The sequence below is a fragment of the Rhinoderma darwinii genome (genome assembly GCF_050947455.1).
Source record: "Rhinoderma darwinii isolate aRhiDar2 chromosome 1 unlocalized genomic scaffold, aRhiDar2.hap1 SUPER_1_unloc_5, whole genome shotgun sequence".
Classification (NCBI taxonomy): Eukaryota; Metazoa; Chordata; class Amphibia; order Anura; family Rhinodermatidae; genus Rhinoderma; species Rhinoderma darwinii.
The window spans coordinates 336,209-358,000 of record NW_027461669.1 but is presented as its reverse complement, the minus strand read 5'-3'; the positions used below and the strand labels follow the sequence as shown (position 1 = coordinate 358,000).

General features: G+C 42.0%; 12 pseudogenes; all 12 read right to left on the bottom strand.

Moving 5' to 3' along the window:
- Window positions 1-923: 923 nt before the first annotated feature.
- On the bottom strand, window positions 924-1,040 carry LOC142673775 (5S ribosomal RNA; annotated as a pseudogene).
- A 1,745-nt stretch (window positions 1,041-2,785) lies between these two features.
- Window positions 2,786-2,899, bottom strand: LOC142674228 (5S ribosomal RNA; annotated as a pseudogene).
- A 257-nt stretch (window positions 2,900-3,156) lies between these two features.
- Window positions 3,157-3,272, bottom strand: LOC142674120 (5S ribosomal RNA; annotated as a pseudogene).
- A 1,207-nt stretch (window positions 3,273-4,479) lies between these two features.
- LOC142674194 (5S ribosomal RNA) lies at window positions 4,480-4,593 on the bottom strand (annotated as a pseudogene).
- Window positions 4,594-5,781: 1,188 nt separating this feature from the next.
- LOC142674227 (5S ribosomal RNA) lies at window positions 5,782-5,895 on the bottom strand (annotated as a pseudogene).
- A 1,371-nt stretch (window positions 5,896-7,266) lies between these two features.
- LOC142674177 (5S ribosomal RNA) lies at window positions 7,267-7,383 on the bottom strand (annotated as a pseudogene).
- A 999-nt stretch (window positions 7,384-8,382) lies between these two features.
- On the bottom strand, window positions 8,383-8,499 carry LOC142673774 (5S ribosomal RNA; annotated as a pseudogene).
- Window positions 8,500-9,515: 1,016 nt separating this feature from the next.
- Window positions 9,516-9,632, bottom strand: LOC142673773 (5S ribosomal RNA; annotated as a pseudogene).
- A 1,371-nt stretch (window positions 9,633-11,003) lies between these two features.
- On the bottom strand, window positions 11,004-11,120 carry LOC142673771 (5S ribosomal RNA; annotated as a pseudogene).
- A 1,016-nt stretch (window positions 11,121-12,136) lies between these two features.
- Window positions 12,137-12,253, bottom strand: LOC142673769 (5S ribosomal RNA; annotated as a pseudogene).
- Window positions 12,254-12,882: 629 nt separating this feature from the next.
- On the bottom strand, window positions 12,883-12,996 carry LOC142674171 (5S ribosomal RNA; annotated as a pseudogene).
- An 814-nt stretch (window positions 12,997-13,810) lies between these two features.
- LOC142673578 (5S ribosomal RNA) lies at window positions 13,811-13,927 on the bottom strand (annotated as a pseudogene).
- Between the last annotated feature and the right edge of the window lie 7,865 nt (window positions 13,928-21,792).

Below are 21,792 nucleotides of genomic sequence, written 5' to 3'. Positions count from 1 at the left end.
GCACCACGGATTCACAGACAGTCTCCCACACTGGTACTAGCGAGGCCTTAAGCTGTGTAACTTCTGCGATCTGACGAGATCAGGCACATTCAGCTTAGAATGGCCATTGACATTAAATGCTTTAATCCATAGTCCTTTTTAATCGATTGTGAAACAAAATCTAAACGACATAATAAAAAGTCAACCGCACCACGGATTCCCAGACAGTCTCCCACAATGGTACTAGCGAGGCCTTAAGCTGTGTAACTTCAGCGATCTGACGAGAGCAGGGACATTCAGCTTAGAATGGCCATTGACATTAAATGCTTTAATCCATAGTCCTTTTTAATCGATTGTGAAACAAAATCTAAACGACATAATAAAAAGTCAACCGCACCACGGATTCCCAGACAGTCTCCCACACTGGTACTAGCGAGACCTTAAGCTGTGTAACTTCTGCGATCTGACGAGAGCAGGCACATTCAGCTTAGAATGGCCATTGACATTCAAAGCCTTAATCCATAGTCCTATTTAATCTATTGTGAAACAAAATCTAAACAACATAATAAAAAGTCAACCGCACCACGGATTCCCAGACAGTCTCCCACACTAGTACTAGCGAGGGCTTAAGCTGTGTAACTTCTGCGATCTGACGAGAGCAGGGACATTCAGCTTAGAATGGCCATTGACATTAAATGCTTTAATCCATAGTCCTTTTTAATCGATTGTGAAACAAAATCTAAACGACATAATAAAAAGTCAGCCGCACCACGGATTCCCAGACAGTCTCCCACACTGGTACTAGCGAGGCCTTAAGCTGTGTAACTTCTGTGATCTGACGAGAGCAGGCACATTCAGCTTAGAATGGCCTTTGACATTAAATGCTTTAATCCATAGTCCTTTTTAATCGATTGTGAAACAAAATCTAAACGACATAATAAAAAGTCAACAGCACCACGGATTCCCAGACAGTCTCCCACACTGGTACTAGCGAGGCCTTAAGCTGTGTAACTTCTGCGATCTGACGAGAGCAGGGACATTCAGCTTAGAATGGCCATTGACATTAAATGCTTTAATCCATAGTCCTTTTTAATCGATTGTGAAACAAAATCTAAACGACATAATAAAAAGTCAACCGCACTACGGATTCCCAGACAGTCTCCCACACTGGTACTAGGGAGGCGTGAAGCTGTGTAACTTCTGCGATCTAACGAGAGCAGGCACATTCAGCTTAAAATGGCCATTAACATTAAATGCTTTAATCCATAGTCCTTTTTAATCTATTGTGAAACAAAATCTAAACGACATAATAAAAAGTCAACCACACCACGGATTCCCAGACAGTCTCCTACACTGGTACTAGCGAGGCCTTAAGCTGTGTAACTTCTGCGATCTGACGAGAGTAGGCACATTCAGCTTAGAATGGCCATTGACATGAAATGCTATAATCCATAGTCCTTTTTAATCGATTGTGAAAAAAAATCTAAACGACATAATAAAACTGCAACCGCACCACGGATTCCCATACAGTCTCCCACACTGGTACTAGCGAGGCGTTAAGCTGTGTAACTTCTGCGATCTGACGAGAGCAGGCACATTCAGCTTAGAATGGCCATTGACATTTAAAACCTTAATCCATAGTCCTATTTAATCTATTGTGAAACAAAATCTAAACAACATAATAAAAAGTCAACCGCACCACGCATTCCCAGACAGTCTCCCACACTGGTACCAGCGAGGCCTTAAGCTGTGTAACGTCTGCGATCTGACGAGAGCAGGGACATTCAGCTTAGAATGGCCATTGACATTAAATGCTTTAATCCATAGTCCTTTTTAATCGATTGTGAAACAAAATCTAAACGACATAATAAAAACTCAACCGCACCACAGATTCCCAGACAGTCTCCCACACTGGTACTAGCGAGGCCTTAAGCTGTGTAACTTCTGCGATCTGACGAGAGCAGGCACATTCAGCTTAGAATGGCCATTGACATTAAATGCTTTAATCCATAGTCCTTTTTAATCGATTGTGAAACAAAATCTAAACGACATAATAAAAAGTCAACCGCACCACGGATTCCCGGACAGTCTCCCACACTGGTACTAGCGAGGCCTTAAGCTGTGTAACTTCTGCGATCTGACGAGAGCAGGCACATTCAGCTTAGAATGGCCATTGACGTTAAATGCTTTAATCCATAGTCCTATTTAATCTATTGTGAAACAAAATCTAAACGACATAATAAAAAGTAAACCGCACCACGGATTCCCAGACAGTCACCCACACTGGTACTAGCGAGGCGTTAAGCTGTGTAACTTCTGCGATCTAACGAGAGCAGGCACATTCAGCTTAGAATGGCCATTGACATTAAACGCTTTAATCCATAGTCCTTTTTAATCGATTGTGAAACAAAATCTAAACGACATAATAAAAAGTCAACCGCACCACGGATTCCCAGACAGTCTCCCACACCGGTACTAGCGAGGCCTTAAGCTGTGTAACTTCTGCGATCTGACGAGAGCAGGCACATTCAGCTTAGAATGGCCATTGACATTAAAAGCCGTAATCCATAGTCCTATTTAATCTATTGTGAAACAAAATCTAAACAACATAATAAAAAGTCAACCGCACCACGCATTCCCAGACAGTCTCCCACACTGGTACCAGCGAGGCCTTAAGCTGTGTAACTTCTGCGATCTGACGAGAGCAGGGACATTCAGCTCAGAATGGCCATTGACATTAAAGGCTTTAATCCATAGTCCTTTTTAATCGATTGTGAAACAAAATCTAAACGACATAATAAAAACTCAACCGCACCACGGATTCCCAGACAGTCTCCCACACTGGTACTAGCGAGGCCTTAAGCTGTGTAACTTCTGCGTTCGGACGAGAGCAGGCACATTCAGCTTAGAATGGCCATTGACGTTAAATGCTTTAATCCATAGTCCTATTTAATCTATTGTGAAACAAAATCTAAACGACATAATAAAAAGTCAACTGCACCACGGATTCCCAGACAGTCTCCCACACTGGTACTAGCGAGGCGTTAAGCTGTGTAACTTCTGCGATCTAACGAGAGCAGGCACATTCAGCTTAGAATGGCCATTGACATTAAATGCTTTAATCCATAGTCCTTTTTAATCGATTGTGAAACAAAATCTAAACGACATAATAAAAAGTCAACCGCACCTCGGATTCCCAGACAGTCTCCCACACTGGTACTAGCGAGGCCTTAAGCTGTGTAACTTCTGCGTTCTGACGAGAGCAGGCACATTCAGCTTAGAATGGCCATTGACGTTAAAGGCTTTAATCCATAGTCCTATTTAATCTATTGTGAAACAAAATCTAAACTACATAATAAAAAGTCAACCGCACCACGGATTCCCAGACAGTCTCCCACACTGGTACTAGCGAGGCCTTAAGCTGTGTAACTTCTGCGATCTGACGAGAGCACGCACATTCAGCTTAGAATGGCCATTGACATTAAATGCTTTAATCCATAGTCCTATTTAATCTATTGTGAAACAAAATCTAAACGACATAATAAAAAGTCAACCGCAGCACAGATTCCCAGACAGTCTCCCACACTGGTACTAGCGAGGCGTTAAGCTGTGTAACTTCTGCGATCTAACGAGGGCAGGCACATTCAGCTTAGAATGGCCATTGACATTAAATGCTTTAATCCATAGTCCTTTTTAATCGATTGTGAAACAAAATCTAAACGACATAATAAAAAGTCAACTGCACCACGGATTTCCAGACAGTCTCCCACACTGGTACTAGCGAGGCCTTAAGCTGTGTAACTTCTGCGATCTGACGAGAGCAGGGACATTCAGCTTAGAATGGCCATTGACATTAAATGCTTTAATCCATAGTCCTTTTTAATCGATTGTGAAACAAAATCTAAACGACATAATAAAAATTCAACCGCACCACGGATTCCCAGACAGTCTCCCACACTGGTACTAGCGAGGCCTTAAGCTGTGTAACTTCTGCGATCTGACGAGAGCAGGCACATTCAGCTTAGAATGGCCATCGACATTAAATGCTTTAATCCATAGTCCTTTTTAATCGATTGTGAAACAAAATCTAAACGACATAATAAAAAGTCAACCGCACCACGGATTCCCAGACAGTCTCCCACACTGGTACTAGCGAGGCCTTAAGCTGTGTAACTTCTGCGATCTGACGAGAGCAGGCACATTCAGCTTAGAATGGCCATTGACATTAAAAGCTGTAATCCATAGTCCTATTTAATCTATTGTGAAACAAAATCTAAACAACATAATAAAAAGTTAACCGCACCACGCATTCCCAGACAGTCTGCCACACTGGTACACAGTCTCCCACACTGGTACCAGCGAGGCCTTAAGCTGTGTAACTTCTGCGATCTGACGAGAGCAGGGACATTCAGCTTAGAATGGCCATTGACATTAAAGGCTTTAATCCATAGTCCTTTTTAATCGATTGTGAAACAAAATCTAAACGACATAATAAAAACTCAACCGCACCACGGCTTCCCAGACAGTCTCCCACACTGGTACTAGCGAGGCCTTAAGCTGTGTAACTTCTGCGTTCGGACGAGAGCAGGCACATTCAGCTTAGAATGGCCATTGACGTTAAATGCTTTAATCCATAGTCCTATTTAATCTATTGTGAAACAAAATCTAAACGACATAATAAAAAGTCAACCGCACCACGGATTCCCAGACAGTCTCCCACACTGGTACTAGCGAGGCGTTAAGCTGTGTAACTTCTGCGATCTAACGAGAGCAGGCACATTCAGCTTAGAATGGCCATTGACATTAAATGCTTTAATCCATAGTCCTTTTTAATCGATTGTGAAACAAAATCTAAACGACATAATAAAAAGTCAACCGCAGCACAGATTCCCAGACAGTCTCCCACACTGGTACTAGCGAGGCGTTAAGCTGTGTAACTTCTGCGATCTAACGAGGGCAGGCACATTCAGCTTAGAATGGCCATTGACATTAAATGCTTTAATCCATAGTCCTTTTTAATCGATTGTGAAACAAAATCTAAACGACATAATAAAAAGTCAACTGCACCACGGATTTCCAGACAGTCTCCCACACTGGTACTAGCGAGGCCTTAAGCTGTGTAACTTCTGCGATCTGACGAGAGCAGGGACATTCAGCTTAGAATGGCCATTGACATTAAATGCTTTAATCCATAGTCCTTTTTAATCGATTGTGAAACAAAATCTAAACGACATAATAAAAATTCAACCGCACCACGGATTCCCAGACAGTCTCCCACACTGGTACTAGCGAGGCCTTAAGCTGTGTAACTTCTGCGATCTGACGAGAGCAGGCACATTCAGCTTAGAATGGCCATTGACATTAAATGCTTTAATCCATAGTCCTTTTTAATCGATTGTGAAACAAAATCTAAACGACATAATAAAAAGTCAACCGCACCACGGATTCCCAGACAGTCTCCCACACTGGTACTAGCGAGGCCTTAAGCTGTGTAACTTCTGCGATCTGACGAGAGCAGGCACATTCAGCTTAGAATGGCCATTGACATTAAAAGCCGTAATCCATAGTCCTATTTAATCTATTGTGAAACAAAATCTAAACAACATAATAAAAAGTCAACCGCACCACGCATTCCCAGACAGTCTCCCACACTGGTACCAGCGAGGCCTTAAGCTGTGTAACTTCTGCGATCTGACGAGAGCAGGGACATTCAGCTTAGAATGGCCATTGACATTAAAGGCTTTAATCCATAGTCCTTTTTAATCGATTGTGAAACAAAATCTAAACGACATAATAAAAACTCAACCGCACCACGGATTCCCAGACAGTCTCCCACACTGGTACTAGCGAGGCCTTAAGCTGTGTAACTTCTGCGTTCGGACGAGAGCAGGCACATTCAGCTTAGAATGGCCATTGACGTTAAATGCTTTAATCCATAGTCCTATTTAATCTATTGTGAAACAAAATCTAAACGACATAATAAAAAGTCAACCGCACCACGGATTCCCAGACAGTCTCCCACACTGGTACTACTAGGCGTTAAGCTGTGTAACTTCTGCGATCTAACGAGAGCAGGCACATTCAGCTTAGAATGGCCATTGACATTAAATGCTTTAATCCATAGTCCTTTTTAATCGATTGTGAAACAAAATCTAAACGACATAATAAAAAGTCAACCGCACCACGGATTCCCAGACAGTCTCCCACACTGGTACTAGCGAGGCCTTAAGCTGTGTAACTTCTGCGTTCTGACGAGAGCAGGCACATTCAGCTTAGAATGGCCATTGACGTTAAAGGCTTTAATCCATAGTCCTATTTAATCTATTGTGAAACAAAATCTAAACTACATGATAAAAAGTCAACCGCACCACGGATTCCCAGACAGTCTCCCACACTGGTACTAGCGAGGCCTTAAGCTGTGTAACTTCTGCGATCTGACGAGAGCACGCACATTCAGCTTAGAATGGCCATTGACATTAAATGCTTTAATCCATAGTCCTATTTAATCTATTGTGAAACAAAATCTAAACGACATAATAAAAAGTCAACCGCACCACAGATTCCCAGACAGTCTCCCACACTGGTACTAGCGAGGCGTTAAGCTGTGTAACTTCTGCGATCTAACGAGGGCAGGCACATTCAGCTTAGAATGGCCATTGACATTAAATGCTTTAATCCATAGTCCTTTTTAATCGATTGTGAAACAAAATCTAAACGACATAATAAAAAGTCAACTGCACCACGGATTTCCAGACAGTCTCCCACACTGGTACTAGCGAGGCCTTAAGCTGTGTAACTTCTGCGATCTGACGAGAGCAGGGACATTCAGCTTAGAATGGCCATTGACATTAAATGCTTTAATCCATAGTCCTTTTTAATCGATTGTGAAACAAAATCTAAACGACATAATAAAAATTCAACCGCACCACGGATTCCCAGACAGTCTCCCACACTGGTACTAGCGAGGCCTTAAGCTGTGTAACTTCTGCGATCTGACGAGAGCAGGCACATTCAGCTTAGAATGGCCATTGACATTAAATGCTTTAATCCATAGTCCTTTTTAATCGATTGTGAAACAAAATCTAAACGACATAATAAAAAGTCAACCGCACCACGGATTCCCAGACAGTCTCCCACACTGGTACTAGCGAGGCCTTAAGCTGTGTAACTTCTGCGATCTGACGAGAGCAGGCACATTCAGCTTAGAATGGCCATTGACATTAAATGCTTTAATCCATAGTCCTTTTTAATCGATTGTGAAACAAAATCTAAACGACATAATAAAAAGTCAACAGCACCACGGATTCCCAGATAGTCTCCCACACTGGTACTAGCGAGGCCTTAAGCTGTGTAACTTCTGCGATCTGACGAGAGCAGGGACATTCCGCTTAGAATGGCCATTGACATTAAAAGCCTTAATCCATAGTCCTATTTAATCTATTGTGAAACAAAATCTAAACAACATAATAAAAAGTCAACCGCACCACGCATTCCCAGACAGTTTCCCACACGGGTACCAGCGAGGCCTTAAGCTGTGTAACTTCTGCGATCTGACGAGAGCAGGGACATTCAGCTTAGAATAGCCATTGACATTAAAGGCTTTAATCCATAGTCCTTTTTAATCGATTGTGAAACAAAATCTAAACGACATAATAAAAACTCAACCGCACCCCAGATTCCCAGACAGTCTCCCACACTGGTACTAGCGAGGCCTTAAGCTGTGTAACTTCTGCGTTCGGACGAGAGCAGGCACATTCAGCTTAGAATGGCCATTGACGTTAAATGCTTTAATCCATAGTCCTATTTAATCTATTGTGAAACAAAATCTAAACGACATAATAAAAAGTCAACCGCACCACGGATTCCCAGACAGTCTCCCACACTGGTACTAGCGAGGCGTTAAGCTGTGTAACTTCTGCGCTCTAACGAGAGCAGGCACATTCAGCTTAGAATGGCCATTGACATTAAAAGCCTTAATCTATAGTCCTATTTAATCTATTGTGAAACAAAATCTAAACAACATAATAAAAAGTCAACCGCACCACGGATTCCCAGACAGTCTCCCACACTGGTACTAGCGAGGACTTACGCTATGTAACTTCTGCGTTCTGACGAGAGCAGGCACATTCAGCTTAGAATGGCCATTGACGTTAAATGCTTTAATCCATAGTCCTTTTTAATCGATTGTGAAACAAAATCTAAACGACATAATAAAAAGTCAACCGCACCACGGATTCCCAGACAGTCTCCCACACTGGTACTAGCAAGGCCTTAAGCTGTGTAACTTCTGCGATCTGACGAGAGCTGGCACATTCAGCTTAGAATGGCCATTGACATTAAATGCTTTAATCCATAGTCCTTTTTAATCGATTGTGAAACAAAATCTAAACGACATAATAAAAAGTCAACAGCACCACGGATTCCCAGACAGTCTCCCACACTGGTACTAGCGAGGCCTTAAGCTGTGTAACTTCTGCGATCTGACGAGAGCAGGGACATTCAGCTTAGAATGGCCATTGACATTAAATGCTTTAATCCATAGTCCTTTTTAATCGATTGTGAAACAAAATCTAAACGACATAATAAAAAGTCAACCGCACAACGGATTCCGAGACAGTCTCCCACACTGGTACTAGCGAGGCCTTAAGCTGGGTAATTTCTGCGATCTGACGAGAGGAGGCACATTCAGCTTAGAATGGCCATTGACGTTAAATGATTTAATCCATAGTCCTATTTAATCTATTGTGAAACAAAATCTAAACGACATAATAAGAAGTCAACCGCACCACAGATTCCCAGACAGTCTCCCACACTGGTACTAGCGAGGCCTTAAGCTGTGTAACTTCTGCGTTCGGACGAGAGCAGGCACATTCAACTTAGAATGGCCGTTGACGTTAAATGCTTTAATCCATAGTCCGCTTTAATCCATAGTCCTATTTAATCTATTGTGAAACAAAATCTAAACGACATAATAAAAAGTTAACCGCACCACGGATTCCCAGACAGTCTCCCACACTGGCACTAGCGAGGCGTTAAGCTGTGTAACTTCTGCGCTCTAATGAGAGCAGGCACATTCAGCTTAGAATGGCCATTGACTTTAAATGTTTTAATCCATAGTCCTTTTTAATCGATTGTGAAACAAAATCTAAACGACATAATAAAAAGTCAACCGCACCACGGATTTCCAGACAGTCTCCCACACTGGTACTAGCGAGGCCTTAAGCTGTGTAACTTCTGCGATCTGACGAGAGCAGGCACATTCAGCTTAGAATGGCCATTGACATTAAAAGCCTTAATCCATAGTCCTATTTAATCTATTGTGAAACAAAATCTAAACGACATAATAAAAAGTCAACCGCACCACGGATTCCCAGACAGTCTCCCACACTGGTACTAGCGAGGCCTTAAGCTGTGTAACTTCTGCGATCTAACGAGAGCAGGCACATTCAGCTTAGAATGGCCATTGACATTAAATGCTTTAATCCATAGTCCTTTTTAATCGATTGTGAAACAAAATCTAAGCGACATAATAAAAAGTCAACAGCACCACGGATTCCCAGACAGTCTCCCACACTGGTACTAGCGAGGCCTTAAGCTGTGTAACTTCTGCGATCTGACGAGAGCAGGGACATTCAGCTTAGAATGGCCATTGACATTCAATGCTTTAATCCATAGTCCTTTTTAATCTATTGTGAAACAAAATCTAAACGACATAATAAAAATTCAACCGCACAACGGATTCCGAGACAGTCTCCCACACTGGTACTAGCGAGGCCTTAAGCTGGGTAACTTCTGCGATCTGACGAGAGCAGGCACATTCAGCTTAGAATGGCCATTGACGGTATATGATTTAATCCATAGTCCTATTTAATCTATTGTGAAACAAAATCTAAACGACATAATAAAAAGTCAACCGCACCACGGATTCCCAGACAGTCTCCCACACTGGTACTAGGGAGGCGTTAAGCTGTGTAAGTTCTGCGATCTAACGAGAGCAGGCACATTCCGCTTAGAATGGCCATTGACATTAAAAGCCTTAATCCATAGTCCTATTTAATCTATTGTGAAACAAAATCTAAACAACATAATAAAAAGTCAACCGCACCACGCATTCCCAGACAGTTTCCCACACGGGTACCAGCGAGGCCTTAAGCTGTGTAACTTCTGCGATCTGACGAGAGCAGGGACATTCAGCTTAGAATAGCCATTGACATTAAAGGCTTTAATCCATAGTCCTTTTTAATCGATTGTGAAACAAAATCTAAACGACATAATAAAAACTCAACCGCACCCCAGATTCCCAGACAGTCTCCCACACTGGTACTAGCGAGGCCTTAAGCTGTGTAACTTCTGCGTTCGGACGAGAGCAGGCACATTCAGCTTAGAATGGCCATTGACGTTAAATGCTTTAATCCATAGTCCTATTTAATCTATTGTGAAACAAAATCTAAACGACATAATAAAAAGTCAACCGCACCACGGATTCCCAGACAGTCTCCCACACTGGTACTAGCGAGGCGTTAAGCTGTGTAACTTCTGCGCTCTAACGAGAGCAGGCACATTCAGCTTAGAATGGCCATTGACATTAAAAGCCTTAATCTATAGTCCTATTTAATCTATTGTGAAACAAAATCTAAACAACATAATAAAATGTCAACCGCACCACGGATTCCCAGACAGTCTCCCACACTGGTACTAGCGAGGACTTACGCTATGTAACTTCTGCGTTCTGACGAGAGCAGGCACATTCAGCTTAGAATGGCCATTGACGTTAAATGCTTTAATCCATAGTCCTTTTTAATCGATTGTGAAACAAAATCTAAACGACATAATAAAAAGTCAACCGCACCACGGATTCCCAGACAGTCTCCCACACTGGTACTAGCAAGGCCTTAAGCTGTGTAACTTCTGCGATCTGACGAGAGCTGGCACATTCAGCTTAGAATGGCCATTGACATTAAATGCTTTAATCCATAGTCCTTTTTAATCGATTGTGAAACAAAATCTAAACGACATAATAAAAAGTCAACAGCACCACGGATTCCCAGACAGTCTCCCACACTGGTACTAGCGAGGCCTTAAGCTGTGTAACTTCTGCGATCTGACGAGAGCAGGGACATTCAGCTTAGAATGGCCATTGACATTAAATGCTTTAATCCATAGTCCTTTTTAATCGATTGTGAAACAAAATCTAAACGACATAATAAAAAGTCAACCGCACAACGGATTCCGAGACAGTCTCCCACACTGGTACTAGCGAGGCCTTAAGCTGGGTAATTTCTGCGATCTGACGAGAGGAGGCACATTCAGCTTAGAATGGCCATTGACGTTAAATGATTTAATCCATAGTCCTATTTAATCTATTGTGAAACAAAATCTAAACGACATAATAAGAAGTCAACCGCACCACAGATTCCCAGACAGTCTCCCACACTGGTACTAGCGAGGCCTTAAGCTGTGTAACTTCTGCGTTCGGACGAGAGCAGGCACATTCAACTTAGAATGGCCGTTGACGTTAAATGCTTTAATCCATAGTCCGCTTTAATCCATAGTCCTATTTAATCTATTGTGAAACAAAATCTAAACGACATAATAAAAAGTTAACCGCACCACGGATTCCCAGACAGTCTCCCACACTGGCACTAGCGAGGCGTTAAGCTGTGTAACTTCTGCGCTCTAATGAGAGCAGGCACATTCAGCTTAGAATGGCCATTGACTTTAAATGTTTTAATCCATAGTCCTTTTTAATCGATTGTGAAACAAAATCTAAACGACATAATAAAAAGTCAACCGCACCACGGATTTCCAGACAGTCTCCCACACTGGTACTAGCGAGGCCTTAAGCTGTGTAACTTCTGCGATCTGACGAGAGCAGGCACATTCAGCTTAGAATGGCCATTGACATTAAAAGCCTTAATCCATAGTCCTATTTAATCTATTGTGAAACAAAATCTAAACGACATAATAAAAAGTCAACCGCACCACGGATTCCCAGACAGTCTCCCACACTGGTACTAGCGAGGCCTTAAGCTGTGTAACTTCTGCGATCTAACGAGAGCAGGCACATTCAGCTTAGAATGGCCATTGACATTAAATGCTTTAATCCATAGTCCTTTTTAATCGATTGTGAAACAAAATCTAAGCGACATAATAAAAAGTCAACAGCACCACGGATTCCCAGACAGTCTCCCACACTGGTACTAGCGAGGCCTTAAGCTGTGTAACTTCTGCGATCTGACGAGAGCAGGGACATTCAGCTTAGAATGGCCATTGACATTCAATGCTTTAATCCATAGTCCTTTTTAATCTATTGTGAAACAAAATCTAAACGACATAATAAAAATTCAACCGCACAACGGATTCCGAGACAGTCTCCCACACTGGTACTAGCGAGGCCTTAAGCTGGGTAACTTCTGCGATCTGACGAGAGCAGGCACATTCAGCTTAGAATGGCCATTGACGGTAAATGATTTAATCCATAGTCCTATTTAATCTATTGTGAAACAAAATCTAAACGACATAATAAAAAGTCAACCGCACCACGGATTCCCAGACAGTCTCCCACACTGGTACTAGGGAGGCGTTAAGCTGTGTAAGTTCTGCGATCTAACGAGAGCAGGCACATTCAGCTTAGAATGGCCATTAACATTAAATGCTCTAATCCATAGTCCTTTTTAATCGATTGTGAAACAAAATCTAAACGACATTATAAAGAGGCAACCGCACCACGGATTCCCAGACAGTCTCCCACACTGGTACTAGCGAGGCCTTAAGCTGTGTAACTTCTGCGATCTGACGAGAGCAGGCACATTCAGCTTAGAATGGCCATTGACGTTAAATGTTTTAATCCATAGTCCTATTTAATCTATTGTGAAACAAAATCTAAACGACATAATAAAAAGTCAACCGCACCACGGATTCCCAGACAGTCTCCCACACTGGTACTAGCGAGGCCTTAAGCTGTGTAACTTCTGCGATCTGACGAGAGCAGGCGCATTCAGCTTAGAATGGCCATTGACATTCAATGCTTTAATCCATAGTCCTTTTTAATCGATTGTGAAACAAAATCTAAACGACATAATAAAAATTCAACCGCACCACGGATTCCCAGACAGTCTCCCACACTGGTACTAGCGAGGCCTTAAGCTGTGTAACTTCTGCGATCTGACGAGAGAAGGCACATTCAGCTTAGATTGGCCGTTGACGTTAAATGCTTTAATCCATAGTCCTATTTAATCTATTGTGAAACAAAATCTAAACGACATAATAAAAGGTCAACCGCACCACGGATTCCCAGACAGTCTCCCACACTGGTACTAGCGAGGCGTTAAGCTGTGTAACTTCTGCGCTCTAACGAGAGCAGGCACATTCAGCTTAGAATGGCCATTGACTTTAAATGCTTTAATCCATAGTCCTTTTTAATCGATTGTTAAACAAAATCTAAACGACATAATAAAAAGTCAACCGCACCACGGATTCCCAGACTGTCTCCCACACTGGTACTAGCGAGGCCTTAAGCTGTGTAACTTCTGCGATCTGACGAGAGCAGGCACATTCAGCTTAGAATGGCCATTGACATTAAAAGCCTTAATCCATAGTCCTATTTAATCTATTGTGAAACAAAATCTAAACAACATAATAAAAAGTCAACCGCACCACGGATTCCCAGACAGTCTCCCACACTGGTACTAGCGAGGACTTAAGCTATGTAACTTCTGCGTTCTGACGAGAGCAGGCACATTCAGCTTAGAATGGCCATTGACATTAAATGCTTTAATCCATAGTCCTTTTTAATCGATTGTGAAACAAAATCTAAACGACATAATAAAAAGTCAACAGCACCACGGATTCCCAGACAGTCTCCCACACTGGTACTAGCGAGGCCTTAAGCTGTGTAACTTCTGCGATCTGACGAGAGCAGGCACATTCAGCTTAGAATGGCCATTGACATTAAATGCTTTAATGCATAGTCCTTTTTAATCGATTGTGAAACAAAATCTAAACGACATAATGAAAATTCAACCGCACAACGGATTCCGAGACAGTCTCCCACACTGGTACTAGCGAGGCCTTAAGCTGGGTAACTTCTGCGATCTGACGAGAGCAGGCACATTCAGCTTAGAACGGCCATTGACGTTAAATGATTTAATCCATAGTCCTATTTAATCTATTGTGAAACAAAATCTAAACAACATAATAAAAAGTCAACCGCACCACTGATTCCCAGACAGTCTCCCACACTGGTACTAGGGAGGCGTTAAGCTGTGTAACTTCTGCGATCTAACGAGAGCAGGCACATTCAGTTTAGAATGGCCATTAACATTAAATGCTTTAATCCATAGTCCTTTTTAATCGATTGTGAAACAAAATCTAAACGACATAATAAAAAGTCAACCGCACCACGGATTCCCAGACAGTCTCCCACACTGGTACTAGCGAGGCCTTAAGCTGTGTAACTTCTGCGATCTGACGAGAGCAGGGACATTCAGTTTAGAATGGCCATTGACATAAAATGCTTTAATCCATAGTCCTTTTTAATCGATTGTGAAACAAAATCTAAACGACATAATAAAAAGTCAACCACACCACGGATTCCCAGACAGTCTCCCACACTGGTACTAGGGAGGCGTTAAGCTGTGTAACTTCTGCGATCTGACGAGAGCAGGCACATTCAGCTTAGAATGGCCATTGACATTAAAAGCCTTAATCCATAGTCCTATTTAATCTATTGTGAAACAAAATCTAAACAACATAATAAAAAGTCAACCGCACCACGGATTCCCAGACAGTCTCCCACACTGGTACTAGCGAGGCCTTAAGCTGTGTAACTTCTGCGATCTGACGAGAGCAGGGACATTCAGTTTAGAATGGCCATTGACATAAAATGCTTTAATCCATAGTCCTTTTTAATCGATTGTGAAACAAAATCTAAACGACATAATAAAAAGTCAACCACACCACGGATTCCCAGACAGTCTCCCACACTGGTACTAGCGAGGCCTTAAACTGTGTAACTTCTGCGTTCTGACGAGAGCAGGCACATTCAGCTTAGAATGGCCATTGACGTTAAATGCTTTAATCCATAGTCCTATTTAATCTATTGTGAAACAAAATCTAAACGACATAATAAAAAGGCAACCGCACCACTGATTCCCAGACAGTCTCCCACACTGGTACTAGCGAGGCCTTAAGCTGTGTAACTTCTGCGATCTGACGAGAGCAGGCACATTCAGCTTAGAATGGCCATTGACATTAAATGCTTTAATCCATAGTCCTTTTTAATCGATTGTGAAACAAAATCTAAACGACATAATAAAAAGGCAACCGCACCACGGATTCCCAGACAGTCTCCCACACTGGTACTAGCGAGGCCTTAAGCTGTGTAACTTCTGCGATCTGACGAGAGCAGGCACATTCAGCTTAGAATGGCCATTAACGTTAAATGTTTTAATCCATAGTCCTATTTAATCTATTGTGAAACAAAATCTAAACGACATAATAAAAAGTCAACCGCACCACGGATTCCCAGACAGTCTCCCACACTGGTACTAGCGAGGCCTTAAGCTGTGTAACTTCTGCGATCTGATGAGAGCAGGCACATTCAGCTTAGAATGGCCATTGACATTAAATGCTTTAATCCATAGTCCTTTTTAATCGATTGTGAAACAAAATCTAAACGACATAATAAAAATTCAACCGCACCACGGATTCCCAGACAGTCTCCCACACTGGTACTAGCGAGGCCTTAAGCTGTGTAACTTCTGCGATCTGACGAGAGCAGGCACATTCAGCTTAGAATGCCCATTGACGTTAAATGCTTTATTCCATAGTCCTATTTAATCTATTGTGAAACAAAATCTAAACGACATAATAAAAAGTCAACCGCACCACGGATTCCCAGACAGTCTCCCACACTGGTACTAGCGAGGCGTTAAGCTGTGTAACTTCTGCGATCTAACGAGAGCAGGCACATTCAGCTTAGAATGGCCATTGACATTAAATGCTTTAATCCATAGTCCTTTTTAATCGATTGTGAAACAAAATCTAAACGACATAATAAAAAGTCAACCGCACCACGGATTCCCAGACAGTCTCCCACACTGGTACTAGCGAGGCCTTAAGCTGTGTAACTTCTGCGATCTGACGAGAGCAGGCACATTCAGCTTAGAATGGCCATTAACGTTGAATGTTTTAATCCATAGTCCTATTTAATCTATTGTGAAACAAAATCTAAACGACATAATAAAAAGTCAACAACACCACGGATTCCCAGACAGTCTCCCACACTGGTACTAGCGAGGCCTTAAGCTTTGTAACTTCTGCGATCTGACGAGAGCAGGCACATTCAGCTTAGAATGGCCATTGACATTAAATGCTTTAATCCATAGTCCTTTTTAATCGATTGTGAAACAAAATCTAAACGACATAATAAAAAGTCAACCGCACCACGGATTCACAGACAGTCTCCCACACTGGTACTAGCGAGGCCTTAAGCTGTGTAACTTCTGCGATCTGACGAGAGCAGGCACATTCAGCTTAGAATGGCCATTGACGTTAAATGCTTTAATCCATAGTCCTATTTAATCTATTGTGAAACAAAATCTAAACAACATAATAAAAAGTCAACCGCACCACGGATTCCCAGACAGTCTCCCACACTGGTACTAGCGAGGCGTTAAGCTGTGTAACTTTTGCGCTCTAACGAGAGCAGGCACATTCAGCTTAGAATGGCCATTGACTTTAAATGCTTTAATCCATAGTCCTTTTTAATCGATTGTGAAACAAAATCTAAACGACATAATAAAAAGTCAACCGCACCACGGATTCCCCGACAGTCTCCCACACTGGTACTAGCGAGGCATTAAGCTGTGTAACTTCTGCGATCTGACGAGAGAAGGCACATTCAGCTTAGAATGGCCATTGACATTAAATGCTTTAATCCATAGTCCTTTTTAATCGATTGTGAAACAAAATCTAAACGACATAATAAAAAGTCAATAGCACCACGGATTCCCAGACAGTCTCCCACACTGGTACTAGCGAGGCCTTAAGCTGTGTAACTTCTGGGATCTGACGAGAGCAGGGACATTCAGCTTAGAATGGCCATTGACATTAAATGCTTTAATCCATAGTCCTTTTTAATCGATTGTGAAACAAAATCTAAACGACATAATAAAAATTCAACCGCACAACGGATTCCGAGACAGTCTCCCACACTGGTACTAGCGAGGCCTTAAGCTGGGTAACTTCTGCGATCTGACGAGAGCAGGCACATTCAGCTTAGAACGGCCATTGACGTTAAATGATTTAATCCATAGTCCTATTTAATCTATTGTGAAACAAAATCTAAACGACATAATAAAAAGTCAACCGCACCACGGATTCCCAGACAGTCTCCCACACTGGTACTAGCGAGGCCTTAAGCTGTGTAACTTCTGCGATCTGACGAGAGCAGGCACATTCAGCTTAGAATGGCCATTGACATTAAATGCTTTAATCCATAGTCCTTTTTAATCTATTGTGAAACAAAATCTAAACGACATAATAAAAAGTCAACCGCACCACGGATTCCCAGACAGTCTCCCACACTGGTACTAGCGAGGCCTTAAGCAGTGTAACTTCTGCGATCTGACGAGAGCAGGCACATTCAGCTTAGAATGGCCATTGACGTTAAATGCTTTAATCCATAGTCCTTTTTAATCGATTGTGAAACAAAATCTAAACGACATAATAAAAAGTCAACCGCACCACGGATTCCCAGACAGTCTCCCACACTGGTACTAGCGAGGCCTTAAGCTGTGTAACTTCTGCGATCTGACGAGAGCAGGGACATTCAGCTTAGAATGGCCATTGACATTAAATGCTTTAATCCATAGTTCTTTTTAATCGATTGTGAAACAAAATCTAAACGACATAATAAAAATTCAACCGCACCACGGATTCCCAGACAGTCTCCCACACTGGTACTAGCGAGGCCTTAAGCTGTGTAACTTCTGCGATCTGACGAGAGCAGGCACATTCAGCTTAGAATGGCCATTGACTTTAAATGCTTTAATCCATAGTCCTTTTTAATCGATTGTGAAACAAAATCTAAACGACATAATAAAAAGTCAACCGCACCACGGATTCCCAGACAGTCTCCCACACTGGTACCAGCGAGGCCTTAAGCTGTGTAACTTCTGCGATCTGACGAGAGCAGGCACATTCAGCTTAGAATGGCCATTGACATTAAATGCTTTAATCCATAGTCCTTTTTAATCGATTGTGAAACAAAATCTAAACAACATAATAAAAAGTCAATAGCACCACGGATTCCCAGACAGTCTCCCACACTGGTACTAGCGAGGCCTTAAGCTGTGTAACTTCTGGGATCTGACGAGAGCAGGGACATTCAGCTTAGAATGGCCATTGACATTAAATGCTTTAATCCATAGTCCTTTTTAATCGATTGTGAAACAAAATCTAAACGACATAATAAAAATTGAACCGCACAACGGATTCCGAGACAGTCTCCCACACTGGTACTAGCGAGGCCTTAAGCTGTGTAACTACTGCGTTCTGACGAGAGCAGGCACATTCAGCTTAGAATGGCTATTGACGTTAAATGCTTTAATCCATAGTCCTATTTAATCTATTGTGAAACATAATCTAAACGACATAATAAAAAGTCAACCGCACCACGGATTCCCAGACAGTCTCCCACACTGGTACTAGCGAGGCCTTAAGCTGTGTAACTTCTGCGATCTGACGAGAGCAGGCACATTCAGCTTAGAATGGCCATTGACATTAAATGCTTTAATCCATAGTCCTTTTTAATCTATTGTGAAACAAAATCTAAACGACATAATAAAAAGTCAACCGCACCACGGATTCCCAGACAGTCTCCCACACTGGTACTAGCGAGGCCTTAAGCAGTGTAACTTCTGCGATCTGACGAGAGCAGGCACATTCAGTTTAGAATGGCCATTGACATTAAATGCTTTAATCCATAGTCCTTTTTAATCGATTTTGAAACAAAATCTAAACGACATAATAAAAAGTCAACCGCACCACGGATTCCAAGACAGTCTCCCACACTGGTACTAGCGAGGCCTTAAGCTGTGTAACTTCTGCGATCTGATGAGAGCAGGCACATTCAGCTTAGAATGGCCATTGACATTAAATGCTTTAATCCATAGTCCTTTTTAATCGATTGTGAAACAAAATCTAAACGACATAATAAAAATTCAACCGCACCACGGATTCCCAGACAGTCTCCCACACTGGTACTAGCGAGGCCTTAAGCTGTGTAACTTCTGCGATCTGACGAGAGCAGGCACATTCAGCTTAGAATGCCCATTGACGTTAAATGCTTTAATCCATAGTCCTATTTAATCTATTGTGAAACAAAATCTAAACGACATAATAAAAAGTCAACCGCACCACGGATTCCCAGACAGTCTCCCACACTGGTACTAGCGAGGCGTTAAGCTGTGTAACTTCTGCGATCTAACGAGAGCAGGCACATTCAGCTTAGAATGGCCATTGACATTAAATGCTTTAATCCATAGTCCTTTTTAATCGATTGTGAAACAAAATCTAAACGACATAATAAAAAGTCAACCGCACCACGGATTCCCAGACAGACTCCCACACTGGTGCTAGCGAGGCCTTAAGCTGTGTAACTTCTGCGATCTGACGAGAGCAGGCACATTCAGCTTAGAATGGCCATTGACATTAAATGCTTTAATCCATAGTCCTTTTTAATCGATTGTGAAACAAAATCTAAACGACATAATAAAAAGTCAACCGCACCACGGATTCCCAGACAGTCTCCCACACTGGTACTAGCGAGGCCTTAAGCTGTGTAACTTCTGCGATCTGACGAGAGCAGGCACATTCAGCTTAGAATGGCCATTAACGTTAAATGTTTTAATCCATAGTCCTATTTAATCTATTGTGAAACAAAATCTAAACGACATAATAAAAAGTCAACCGCACCACCGATTCCCAGACAGTCTCCCACACTGGTACTAGCGAGGCCTTAAGCTGTGTAACTTCTACGATCTGATGAGAGCAGGCACATTCAGCTTAGAATGGCTACTGACGTTAAATGCTTTAATCCATATTCCTATTTAATCTATTGTGAAACATAATCTAAACGACATAATAAAAAGTCAACCGCACCACGGATTCCCAGACAGTCTCCCACACTGGTACTAGCGAGGCCTTAAGCTGTGTAACTTCTGCGATCTGACGAGAGCAGGCACATTCAGCTTAGAATGGCCATTGACATTAAATGCTTTAATCCATAGTCCTTTTTAATCTATTGTGAAACAAAATCTAAACGACATAATAAAAAGTCAACCGCACCACGGATTCCCAGACAGTCTCCCACACTGGTACTAGCGAGGCCTTAAGCAGTGTAACTTCTGCGATCTGACGAGAGCAGGCACATTCAGCTTAGAATGGCCATTGACATTAAATGCTTTAATCCATAGTCCTTTTTAATCGATTGTGAAACTAAATCTAAACGACATAATAAAAAGTCAACCGCACCACGGATTCCCAGACAGTCTCCCACACTGGTACTAGCGAGGCCTTAAGCTGTGTAACTTCTGCGATCTGACGAGAGCAGGGACATTCAGCTTAGAATGGCCATTGACATTAAATGCTTTAATCCATAGTTCTTTTTAATCGATTGTGAAACAAAATCTAAACGACATAATAAAAATTCAACCGCACCACGGATTCCCAGACAGTCTCCCACACTGGTACTAGCGAGGCCTTAAGCTGTGTAACTTCTGCGATCTGACGAGAGCAGGCACATTCAGCTTAGAATGGCCATTGACGTTAAATGTTTTAATCCATAGTCCTATTTAATCTATTGTGAAACAAAATCTAAACGAAATAATGAAAAGTCAACCGCACCACGGATTCCCAGACAGTCTCCCACACTGGTACTAGCGAGGCGTTAAGCTGTTTAACTTCTGCGATCTAACGAGAGCATGCACATTCAGCTTAGAATGGCCATCGACATTAAAAGCCTTAATCCATAGTCCTATTTAATCTATTGTGAAACAAAATCTAAACAACATAATAAAAAGTCAACCGCACCACGCATTCCCAGACAGTCTCCCACACTGGTACCAGCGAGGCCTTAAGCTGTGTAACTGCTGCGAACTGACGAAAGCAGGGACATTCAGCTTAGAATGGCCATTGACATTAAATGCTTTAATCCATAGTCCTTTTTAATCTATTGTGAAACAAAATCTAAATGACATAATAAAAACTCAACCGCACCACAGATTCCCAGACAGTCTCCCACAATGGTACTAGCGAGGCCTTAAGCTGTGTAACTTCTGCGTTCGGACGAGAGCAGGCACATTCAGCTTAGAATGGCCATTGACGTTAAATGCTTTAATCCATAGTCCTATTTAATCTATTGTGAAACAAAATCTAAACGACATAATAAAAAGTCAACCGCACCACGGATTCCCAGACAGTCTCCAACACTGGTACTAGCGAGGCGTTAAGCTGTGTAACTTCTGCGATCTAACGAGAGCAGGCACATTCAGCTTAGAATGGCCATTGACTTTAAATGCTTTAATCCATAGTCCTTTTTAATCGATTGTGAAACAAAATCTAAACGACATAATAAAAAGTCAACCGCACCACGGATTCCCAGACAGTCTCCCACACTGGTACTAGCGAGGCCTTAAGCTGTGTAACTTCTGCGATCTGACGAGAGCAGGCACATTCAGCTTAGAATGGCCATTGACATTCAAAAACTTAATCCATAGTCCTATTTAATCTATTGTGAAACAAAATCTA